This window comes from Protomyctophum bolini (genome assembly GCF_963924005.1).
Source record: "Protomyctophum bolini genome assembly, chromosome: 3".
NCBI classification, from domain to species: Eukaryota; Metazoa; Chordata; class Actinopteri; order Myctophiformes; family Myctophidae; genus Protomyctophum; species Protomyctophum bolini.
This window is the reverse complement of record NC_137864.1, coordinates 10312943-10325909: the sequence shown is the minus strand read 5'-3', so window position 1 is coordinate 10325909 and position 12967 is coordinate 10312943.

The window sequence follows — 12967 nt, the reverse complement described above, 5'->3', positions numbered from 1 at the left end:
CCCACTTATGTAATATTGCTTAATTCAAGCAGCAAGGCCAACGACAAATAAAAAGATGGCACAGAGTACGCAATAGTGACGTCAACAATATTCTCCTATTGATAAGAAAAAAGCTTACAGCTGAAAAATACATAAGGCATTCCGAGTATTACGAGAGTAGTCTACAGTATTAACAGGATTTAATTTTGACAAGATATCACATTTTATTACAACGCTGTTGAAATATCCATTGTGCGTCTCCATTTCTATTCCTTTACAGTTTACACTCCGCCGATACTAAGTAGAGGGGGCTTACTGGAAGCTTAATAGTTCACTATTACAGCACAAGATAGTTAAATTAGACAAAAAACTAATAAAGCAAATCTGGAACAAAGTAAAATCTTAAAATAAATGTAGCAGTAGTTGCCAATGCCAAGTATGCTTTATTGAAAAATCATTAAAAAACTTTGATGACAAAAACATAAAAAAAATTCAAAGCAAGCAAACAATTGAGAAATTATAGTGATGTCATAGCAATATAAATCATAATTTAGGGTCACTTTTTGGATCTTCTATCTAAAGTAATCATTTTAGTATTGAGGACAAAAAGTGAGGACGCCAGTATAAAGGGAGGGGGCCATTCTCCACAGCTAAATATTTGTCCTCAAACTTTGAAATGCCCATGTGTATGGCGCCAAAATTGGCACTGTGATTGGCCGCTGTGATTGGCTGGAAGGTGTGCCATTGGCTGAGCATCGCATAACGGGTGTGCCACAGGGGACACCCGTTATATATAAGTGGCAGATAGAGAGACGCCATCAGACATTACACAATACTCATAATGAGATTCCCCCTTCTCGGTGGCTGGAGCAATTGATCTGAATTGCATTGACAATGCAATCCTGGAGAGTGTGGTTTCCTATATAGGCAATAAAATCACACCCGTGTGAAGTGAGGGGTGCTCTTATCAACGTACATCATCATGCATCATCTCATACTGGCCAATCATAATGCCTGTTTGTTCCCTGTTGCCACAAATGTACGTCATATTTGGCAGACATTTGACCTAATTTCTCCTTTCATTGTCAATGGCAAATATTGAGACGTGAGGGATCAAAAGCTGTATATGTATAGCGCCCCTCAATAATACCCATTGTGATGTCACCGATATTGTCCAATCATATGAGGGCAAAAACACCACAAAGTGAAAAGCCATTGTGATTGAAGTAAAGTTTTGGGTCGCTATATGCGGCCTTCACATCTAGCAACCTACAGGCTAGCGAATCCACACTATACGCATCCTCTCACTCTCTCTCCCCCCTCTCCCACCTCTCTCCCAAATTGAGAACGGCAGAAGAAAGGGAAGAGTTGTAATTTGCTGGAGAAGGTCTGCCATTCTACGCTCTGATTGGCTCAAACCAATCGTTAATATTGCTGATTTGGAAAATATGAAAGTATACTACAAGATCTCCAAACTACCTCTCATCGCGATGCGCTGTGAGCTATAGCAGTGTAGAGTCTGTAGACTACTATATTCACAGATTTTTAAGGTCTTTCAGTCGAGATAAGAAAAGCAGCCACGGAAATGGCTGGAAGTAGATGTGCTGACACACGTGTTTGTGTATGTGTGTGTGACGTGGTTATGTATACGCACGTGTATGCACATAGTATACAAATGTGACTGTGTGAGTGCCTGTGCATTTGCACACACACACACACACACACACACACACACACACACACACACACACACACACCCACACCCACACCCACACCCACACACGTGTACGTCATAGACATGCACATGTGTCTGCGCGCGTGGGTGCGTGCGTGCGTGCAACATGCATATCCGTCCAATCTCTAATGCCTGATGTGTGTTCTTAGAGGGCCAGGAGGTCAGTGAACCCCCCTGCCCCCAATACCCTATACCCTCTCTCTCCTCGTGGCTGGGCGCAGCAGCACGGTCTCTGAGCACCATACCAAATACAATTAGGCTGAGATATGGCCACTCTACGGAGAGGCGGAGGGGGGGGGGGGGGTCTAGTCGGAGAGAGATAAGGGAGGGTGGCTGGGTGTGGGGGTGGAGGAGGGGTGTGGAAGGGGGGTGTAGGGGTGGAGGAAAATGCATCACCTTGGAAAATATAACCAGTGAGAGTCACACACGGCCGACTGCCATTACAAATGCACACACACACACACACACACACACACAGAGAGAGACGTGCCGTCTCTGCCGTGGACACAGTGCAAGATATGGCTTCTTCCGCGCCGGAGTGAAACGGAGGGGGCAATCCGGGAGGTTGGCTAGGGGGTGGGTTCGGTGGGAGGGTGGGAGGGTGGGGGGAGGGACGGCGTGGCGGGTTGCAGTGCCAATTTCACGCCTCCACTGCTCCCTGCCTCATCCAGCTGCACACTGCTCTGTCTCCTCTCCCCACCCCGAGTCCCATCACCCCAACTCAACCGACTACACCCTCCATCCCTTCCTCCTGCCTGCCTGCCTGCCCTCCTTGCATCCATCTCTGCCCCCGTCCCCTCCTCCCATCCCCCTTGCGGGTGGGAGTGTGACAGTGTGTTGGCATGGGGGGGTGGGAGGAGGATGGGGCGGGGGATCCATCTCCAAGATAACAACCCATGGTGCATACAATAAACCATGCTGGAACTGCGACGGAAAAGAATAAAATAGAAAATAATAATAAATAATAATAATAAAGGAACGACTCAGCAGCACGACATGAGAGAAACTGTGCCCCCCTTCCTTTCTGTTTCGTTCCTTTCCTTTATTTCCTTCCAGCCCGCAGCCGCCTCCAAGATGGATGCCTCGGCACGCTCGCTTGCTACACACGCAATACAAGGACAAAAAGAGGGCACGGGAGAGAGAGAGAGAGAGAGAGAGAGAGAGAGAGGGGTGGGAAAAAACAAAAATAAATAAAAAATATCCCATCTTGATTTGCATTTGTAAAGGTAACATTTGTTTGTCGCACGCGGGACAACCTCTCTTAACGACCCCGGCCGCTGATTGAAGCAGGCTTTCTCCTAATTAAGCATTAATTACACAACAATAGGCGCGGCAATTAGGCGGGCGAAGATGCATTGGCTGACATATTCCCACCTGGGCTAATGTCAACACGGCATTATTACCATCACCGCCTGCTGTGGTTATGGCTATCTAAACAGTCATAAACATGAGCACGGACATATTGTACCACTATGTCTTTTACGCCCTACAATATGTTGTCTCTCTCTCTCTCTTTCTCTGACTATCTCTCTCTCTCTCTCTCTCTCTCTCTCTCTCTCTCTCTCTCTCTCTCTTTTTTTTGCTGGTGAAGACCAGCATATGGCACACGGGTTGTTCCCAGGCATTAATTGGTGGTACTGCCGGTGGTATTTTCAAAGGGTGTGTGTGTGTGTGTGTGGGGGGGGGGGGGCATGGTGTTTACAGCCCTGCTGCTACGCAGGCTGGGGCTACATGGGTGCTGCTTTTGTTCACTCTGCACCACACTGAGAGACAGGAGATAGACTGCCACACACACACACACACACACACACGCTCCGTGCCCATAGCAATACCACCACCACCAGCAGCAACACGGACGCACGCGTGTGCCTGCACTGGCTTCTGTCTGCGTCTGTGCCTGTGTGATGATGGGTGGAGGAGTGGCTATATGGAGGATTTGTTCAGCCAGCCATGTCTTGTGTACAAACCGTATACCTCATTTGGTGGTAGCCTATAACAGACAGTAAGGAGCAACTGGTCAGACATGAAGGTGGTCAACGGAAGTATTGCATCTATCTATGAATGCACCAAGTCTCTGTATACGTCTGTCTGTACACGTGTACGTCTGTAATGCACGTAACTCGAGAACCATTCGCCCCACCGACTTCAAATTCGACACACCGGTTCCACCCTCACACAGTGAGTGCCATGCCCGGTGTCGAGTCCATCGGACCCACGGTTGTCCAGAACAACCGTTCTGGACATGGGGCCCCTGCTCCATATATAGAACTGGCCTGTTCTGACATCACAACACTCCATACTTGGAAGGAGGGACACAGACAGATGGGTGGAACGGGTACTCTGACACGGGTGCAACGGGTATTGCATAGCCGGGTGGGGCATGGATCTCCAACTTCCATCGTTACCGTCTCGGTGCTCTACAGCCATGTGCATTCCAACTCCCAACGGGTCATATTTCGAAGGTTAGTCAGTCAGGTATAGCTTTTGCGTCCCAGTATAGAAAACAAAAACCATAGCACACACCGGGCGCACGGGTCACGTAGATTCACAGTGTAATAGCCAGCACTCCGAAGGCGTTCTGGTATTCTCAATTCATAAACACACGGGCACTCGCTCGTGCCATCTTGACAACGGATCATAACCGAGTCAGGAGAAGCGGGCACCACTGACTATAACGGCTCTGTTCACCTCTGGCCGTTTGCGAAATGCCCTCTGGGTATGACACCGTCCTGCTATACCGAAGAAATAATTAAACACATTCCTTTGAACCTGTATAGACTAATACCAGTAACCTGAACCTATTCCATATCACTTCCTTGAAGAGCAGAACAGAACAAGGATTTCACACATGACCAAACTTTGAGCTCCGGCGTCTGCCATCCACCTCCCAAAAGGCTCCGGCGCGTGTCTACGGGTTAACTAACCAATAGCAGAGTCATGCACGGCACATGACCCCCGGCAGCTCCGCTGGCCCATTCTCACCCAAATTAGTGGAGATCTGCACAAAGCAGGGAATACATTAGGGAGGGATTGGGGCAAATGGCACATTATGAGTTCTGCCAGAAGTGGCCTATTAAAAAGAGGAGTCAGACATTATCGACGCCTACGTATCTGAGAACAATCCCCGGTTAACGTAATAATGTGCAATTAATCATGGGTCACTTAGCGCAGGATGGGAGACGGAACAGCATGCCGAGAGATCTGCTGTCCATCCGTCGACCGCAAGATGGATGGAGTATGATGGAGTATGTATATATATATATATATATATATATATATATATACAGTACAGTACAGGGAACATGGTTTACATTTCTCACTTTAAAACATTTTCATGATGACACTTTCAAAAGGAAAATGAATGAATGTATATGAATAAATGAATGAAATGCCTGTTCTCATAATACGGTATAGCTATATAAACTGACATGCTGGACATGAACAATACACCTGAAGCACCATGACCTTGTTTGATTCAGTAAGGCACCACCATTCTATACAGTATACAGTATCTTATCGGACAGCGGAGAACTCGCCAGTTTACCAACTCGCCGCAGCGAAGATTCTTCACCGATGTCTTCATCGTTATGCTACCATGCTGTCTTCTTCAGTGTAGTGTCATCAAACCCACAGACGGTATAGTCCATTTCCAAATTGATCAAATTATTTTGTCAATTAAATGGTCAGCGAGATAATGACAAAAAGTTGAGTATGTGTGAATACCAATGATAGTAGGCCTATACCAATTCAGGATATTGTTTACTAATTAATTACATTGTTTCGGTACTTTGGTGTTTAAACTTTAGCATTCCTACTTCATCTAGTGTAAACTCTATAAACAACTATCCTCTCTCTCTCTCTCTCTCTCTCTCTCTCTCTCAATTCAATGCGATTTAAATTAAGGTGAAGTAAAACTAAAATGCACTAAACCGCGGCGAGTCGGAAAGCTAGCGAGTTCTCCGGATACCATCTTATCTGTGACTTGCCTTCATAGGGGTTTTCTTTGGGGGGGGGGGTGCATGGGGGAAGGAGGGGGTCCTCATCACCCAACACAGCATTAAGCCCATGTATAAAAGTACAAGAGGAACTGCATGGTCGACAATGGAAGCGTACGCAGACACAAAGAGACAGACAGGTAGGAGGATAAGGAAGAATAATTTGATATCACACAAGCATGGAGAAAGAAATGGGAATGTAATCCATTGTTCACTGACAGGTAAGAGACAGCAGGAGTGATGGGGAGAGAGAGTCAGAGAGAGAGAGAGAGAGAGAGAGAGAGGGAGAGTGAAGAAGAAGTGTATAGTGAGGGAAGACAAGCTAGGGAAAAATTCACTTCCACAGTTGGCTGATCCAGGAAATCCTGAAATCTCTCAGCGGCCAGAAACCAGGAGCAGATGAGCCGTGTCTCTCCATCTCTCATTCGTCATTCTCACCATTCACCTCTTCCTCTTCTCCCTCATCCTCACAGACTGAGTCACTCCCCCCCCCCCCCCCCCCCCCCCCCCCACACACACACACACACACACACACACACACACACACACACACACACCTTTCAAGGTGTAAGTATACAGTATATTCGGGGCTGACTGACCAGTGCTCCAGCCAGACAATAACCCCCAGTGGACTCATTGCACCCCAGGCCTGATGCCAGCCAGCCAGCCTGTAGCATTATACAGCTCTCAGCAGTCCACTGGCCCTCATTAGAATGCACACATTGGACCCCAGGAGAGGGAGGGGGGAGGGGGGGAAGGAAGGAAGGAAGGAAGGAAGGAAGGAAGGACTGCACTGTAGGCACTGTAGGTTCATTACTGTACCTCTAGATGAGTGGGAGTGATTTATCAGATTTAAATTTAAATCAACCAATAATCACCATGTAGGTTACTTATCAAGACGATCTTATCGACCTACTGAATGTATATGGCAATGGTCACGTTGTCCGACTAAAACTAATCCTAACTCTAACCCTAACCCTAACCTCAGTTTTAACCGGCCACGTAAGGGCAGATTCACACTATGGTCGGGACCACTTGGCAGATATTGTGGTAGTGTGAATGCAGATGTTGTGGTAGTGTGAATGCAGATGTTGTGGTAGTGTGAATGCAGATGTTGTGGTAGTGTGAATGCAGATGTTGTGGTAGTGTGAATGCAGATGTTGTGGTAGTGTGAATGCAGATGTTGTGGTAGTGTGAATGCAGATGTTGTGGTAGTGTGAATGCAGATGTTGTGGTAGTGTGAATGCAGATGTTGTGGTAGTGTGAATGCAGATGTTGTGGTAGTGTGAATGCTGCGTACCGTTCCTGGAAGCGGATCACCTGCAACTGTTCCTTGGACCACATGGAGGTATAGCCCTATAGATCTTGTGCCCCTTGCCCCTTACCCCTTACCCCTAAACTTATTTGCAATTTTTAACTATTTTAAAACATTTTAAAATAGTACAAATAGCCGATCTACAAGCTAACAACGTGTCGATGCAGATTGGCTAGTTGAACTATTTTTAAATGTTTTAAAATAGTAAAGATTGGCAAATAAGTTTAGGGATAAGGGGTAAGGGGTGGCGCAAGATGGAGCCCTATAAGTTTAGGGATAAGGGGTAAGGGGTGGCGCAAGATGGAGCCCTATATAGTCTACTTGGATGCGGATCGCTGCAATGTGAAAGCATTGAATACAGTTGAATGAAGTGTATAATCGGGTGTGGAAGAATCAAGGCCAATGTGAATCATGGCCAGCGGGGACCAGGCAATCTGACGGACTCAGTGTGAATCTGCCCTAAGTCCCCTAACCATCAGTCTTAACCGGCCACGCATATTACTTTCACTTCCGTGTTTCCTAATCGCAGCCGTAGGTCGATAAGATTGTCTTGCTACTGTAAGTAACCTACTGGTGATTATCGGTTGATAACAATCGAAGTGGGTGGAATGATTGCAAAGGTTAGGGTGCTGTATGTGCATAATATGCAAATAGGCAATTAAGCATCTGTAATACCCCATCTGTGTGTGTGTGTGTGTGTGTGTGTGTGTGTGTGTGTGTGTGTGTGTGTGTGTGTGTGTGTGTGTGTGTGTGTGTGTGTGTGTGTGTGTGTGTGTGTGTGTGTGCGTGCGTGTGTGCGCGCGTGCATGCGTGCGTGCATGCGTGCGTGGCTGTGCATTCATATTGTGTGCATTGGGAGAATGGACACATACAATACCGTTAAGTTCTCTAAATAGTATTACCAAGCAAATATCACACAACCCGCAATATACACAATGAAGACGTGTCTCTCTGCTTACACAATAATAACTGAAGGAGGAGGTGTCAAATATTACATAGCAGGTCAAGAGTGGATGAGCATTGTGCATTGTATAATGCCTAGCATAAACGATGCACAAGGACAAATTGAGCCACTTTAACAAAGCAATTACATCTTCTAATAAAGCTGTAATTGTGTTTCATTATGGCGAGGCGACATCTATTTGCATCGTCTTTTATTCCTGCGCTCATCGAGTGGCGCCTGCCCGCTAACCTCAAAGTGCCTCAAACAATGCTTATTATGCCTACACCGGTGATCACGCTAACGCACGCAGTCACGCACACAAGCACGCACGCACGCACACACAAAGGCATGGCAAAGCTCCTAGCGACACGGCAAAGATCTCTCCATTGAAAACCTGTAATTATAGACCCTCTCTCAAGATAAATCAATTAACGCCAACATATAGCTTTTAATTTAATCCACAGCTAATTAAAGTGGGGCGGTGCGGGAGGGGAGGCGAACGTGTTAGGGAGGGACCGAGGAGGGAATGAGAGCAGAGACAGCCAGAGACACCAGGTGACGTCTATTGGAGCACCACCACCGCTACGGGAAGCTGCACGGGGGGATCCAGGCTCCCACGGTGCTCCGTAGAAGAACCGCTCACGTCAAGAGGTTGATTGCTGTGGATTTCCACTGGCAGTTGGTTGGATCCTTGGTTTCGACTTCATTGTGAAACATCACCTGGAGCTGTTTGACTGACAGGTGAGCGTTTAATTGAAATAATTGAGTTGCTCGTCAAAAGGCGGAGGACTAATTCACCTCGATGAGGGGACAAGCGCTCTTGAGCGCGTGCGTGTTTGTGTGTGAAATCACTTAAGGCACACAGACTAAGTTAGTCCTTGTGGAGTAATAGGAAGGAGGCCTTCCTCTGCCCTGCAGACATTAGTATGAGTGAAACATAACACACCGAATGTCACAGCGCTGCAGAATCGGTGGAGATGTGATGTCTGCAACGGGAGGAATACAAGGCGAAGGCGCTCCCTTCGTCTCCATTCCCATGGTGCATCAGTGATATCGCTCTATGTGGAACCCACAGACATGCATTTTTAAACAGAGTGCGAAGACAGAATGATTGTGTGTGTGTGTGAGACAAGGCTGAGATAAAAACAGTGTGTGAGACGTGTGTGTGTGTGTGTGTGTGTGTGCATCCCCTCACACACACACACACACACACACACACACACACAATCACGGGTGAAATCTGCATCGGCAGTATAGGAGAGAGGCCCCGGCGATGATTGCAATCTCACTAGTTTTTCAATTTACACCAACACCGGCGCCGCGGTGACAAGACCAGTCCAGCTGCTTATCTAACTGTTGTACTATCTCCTCCTCTTCCTCCACTTCCTCCTCCTCCCCACCGTCTTATAGCCACCCCCTCTCTCTTCTCTTCCTTTCCCTATCGTTCTGCATCTGCAGCCTTCAACCGACAGCAAATTGAGAGGAGAGGAAGCAGACACACAGCCAGTGCAATCTGCTCTGCTCTGACGGAGCTGGATAGTGGAGACCGATCAGGGGTAAAATTAAGTGTCTTTGTCGTACAATGGTGTAACGTGGTGAAAATCGATGACGCATATTGTAGTGGTGGAGGAAGTACTCAGAAAAGTATCAATACTGCAATATAGAACTACTCTGTTAAAATGTACAAAAAATGTACTCGAGTAAAAATATACAGAAGTCATCAAAATGTACTTAAAGTATTTATATTCCCTAAATAGGAACACCAGGTTGAAAGTGCTTAAAAACGGGTGCTAAGAATTCAGCCACAATATCAATATCAATGTCAATGGCGGTGACATATAGAGTGGAAAATGAACGAGAGAGAGAGAGAGTACGAGAGAGAGAGAGAGTACGAGAGAGAGAGAGAGTACGAGAGAGAGAGAGAGTACGAGAGAAGGGAGGAAGAAATAACGAGAAGAAAGTGAGGAGAAGATATTAAGCGACAGAGCCTTGACAGATCCCTCCACGCTGTTCTCTCATTATTCTCCCCTGGCATGCATGGCGAGGTGGCACGCACACACACAGACACACACACACACACACACACAGTCCCACACTACCACACATTCATCTTCGTCTGGGTTGCCTGCTTCACACAGTAGGATTTGGGAGAAGTGAGGTGGCATTAATGAGGCCTGGAAGCCCTGATGTGGGATCTGCTCTCTTGTGGAGATCAGGAGGATTATTATGGTGTTCAAGGTACTATAGAGGTGCAGCAGGACCCACACACACACACTATGGTATTCAAGGTACTATAGAGGTGCAGCAGGACCCACACACACACACACACACACACACACCCCACACTATGGTGTTCAAGGTACTATAGAGGTGCAGCAGGACCCACACACACACACACACACACACACACACACACACACACACACACACACACACACACACACACACACACACACACACACACACACACACACACACACACACACACACACACACACACACACACACACACACACACACACACACACACACTATGGTGTTCAAGGTACTATAGAGGTGCAGCAGGACCCCGGGGCAGCATTTGGGGGGCAAGACACACAATTTGATGTGGCAAATCATGTTTTTGATTATACTTTAGTTTCCTGTAGCTCACTGTATAGCTCACCCGTATGTTTACTATTGTATGGAATTTCTTTGATTTGTCTATGATTTCTTCATGAAAGTAGGCCTACTGAAAAAAATCTATGTATTTTGTTTTTTAATTCATGAAATTTTTTGTTTTTTGGAAATGTTTTTTTTTATGTTTTGAAACAAAAATTAAATGTAGGAAAACAAAAATAAACGGATCAGGACCCATACAAATGTATATGCTAGCGATCTAGAAGTGACGTAACCCATTTCATCATGGTATTACTTCATGCCAGTATAGGCAAAGTTCTGATCGGATCTATAATGAACATTATACCAACTATACCTCCACATTGTGTTTATAGCCATTCAGAAAACTCAATGATTTGGCTGTGCACAAACTTGTTATCAACGCAGCTTCCCGAAGTCTACAGCCATATTCTTTGACTACTATAGTGATTCATTACGCTATACCTCCAATACAGTCAGCGACATTTGTCTCAGTAGAAATCTGGCTCCACCAACAGTACTTGGAACGTGTGAGTGAAGAAAGAAACAAGCAAAGCAGAAGAACAACGAGGAGCCAGATAAGAGTAACAGACAAGAAAGGGGCCGACGCCATCTGCACAGACCCATTATGAACATACTGCAGTATACACATGAAACCAGCTACGGCACTTTTAGATCTCCGAGGTGGACATGAAACGGCTAGATCATTATGTTTAATAGCTCCCTTTATCATAATCTCTATAGATGTTCCATATTGAAGGATTATAGTGTTATGTGTGTACATAGAGCACGTGCTTGCCCAGTCACACCATCGCCCACTCTTGCCCTGGGGGATCATAAAGCGCTCATTAATTTCTTAAATTGGCCTAAATGCCCTTATACCTTCCAGACTTTATTTTTTTTGTTGCTTATTAACTATTCCCTAAGTGGTCTGCTCTGCTGTGGGTCAGGGTACAGGAAAGTGCACACGCGTCAAGAGAGGTTCAGCGCGATGCACACTTAGTCGCGCACCGGTGTCGAGCACTGAAAATATCCGATCTGCAAGCTCACTGTGCGTGGCGCCCGCGACGCGCTGTGAGCCTGTCGATCTGATATTCTCAGCGTGCGACACAGAGCGCGACCGAAGTATATACAGTATCAAGCGTTAGAGGAGGAGCAGACACTCCCCCCCCCCCCCTCTCTCTCTCTCCCTCTCTCTCGCCAGGCACAGCGAGCCTATCGCGGTTGCCTAGGTGACGCTGGCTGGCAGCCCGATAGGGGAGAAGGCTGGCAAATGGAAAATGTCAATTACAGCAGAGGATATGTAGATCTAAGCAGCAGACTGATGCAGGAGAGAGAGAGAGAGAGAGAGAGAGAGAGAGAGACACTGAGACAGAACCATCTGGGGGGGTTGGGGGGATTGGAGGGTGGAGGAAGGGAGAGAGTGAATGATGCCCGGGGGTGGGGGTGCAAGTATATGGTGGGTCGGAGGGGGGGGGGGGGGTTTATGGAGGTTGACAGCCAAAGATAGCGAGGTGCTGCTGACGACTGGCGAAGGACGCCAAGGAGAGATGGAGTAGAGGTGTTAATGCTGGATTCAGAGCTATGGTTCTCTTGTTCTCTCCTCCTCCCCCGCTCTCTCAAATCTCTCTCTCTCTCTCTCTCTCTCTCTCTGAAAACCATCTCACATCCCCAGCTTTCATCGCCAGCCTATACCTCTAACTGGCAATTTGATTAAGCCTGGGAGATAAGGTCACACAGGAGACTGAGAGAGAGAGAGAGAGAGGGGGGGGGGGGGGAGGGGAGAGAGAGACAGAGAGAGGGGTAGAGAGAGATAGAGCTGGGTAGAGAGAGAAAGAGAGAGAGGGGGGGAGGAGGGGGGAGAGAGAGAGAGAGAGAGGGGTAGAGAGAGATAGAGCTGGGTAGAGAGAGAGTGAGAGAGAGAGAGAGAGTGGGAGAGAGCGGGGTAGAGCGAGGGCCATTCTGCAGTAATCACTGCATTGATCTCCATCCATGTGGCCAGTGTAGATTATGGGATGGAGTTTGGACCATCATTGACTTCGGAGTCCCAGATAATAGTGTGTGCGTCTGTGTGTGTGTTTGCGTGTGTGCCTGTTAAGCCAATTGTAATATATATACAGCTCTGTGTACTGTATATATACGTATACTGTATGTATACATATACGGTACGTAGTACATACAGTATACTATACAAACAGTGGACGTGCACGCGGACATGCTTTACAGATCAGTACAAAAGTATGTCTGTATTTGTCAGTGCACGTGTATTTGTCACTGGGCCAGGACCTAAACTGAACCCCCCCCCCCCCTCACTCTCCTCCAATTTCCAGTGGAGGTCTCTTTCTTGACCCTCCCACTCTGCA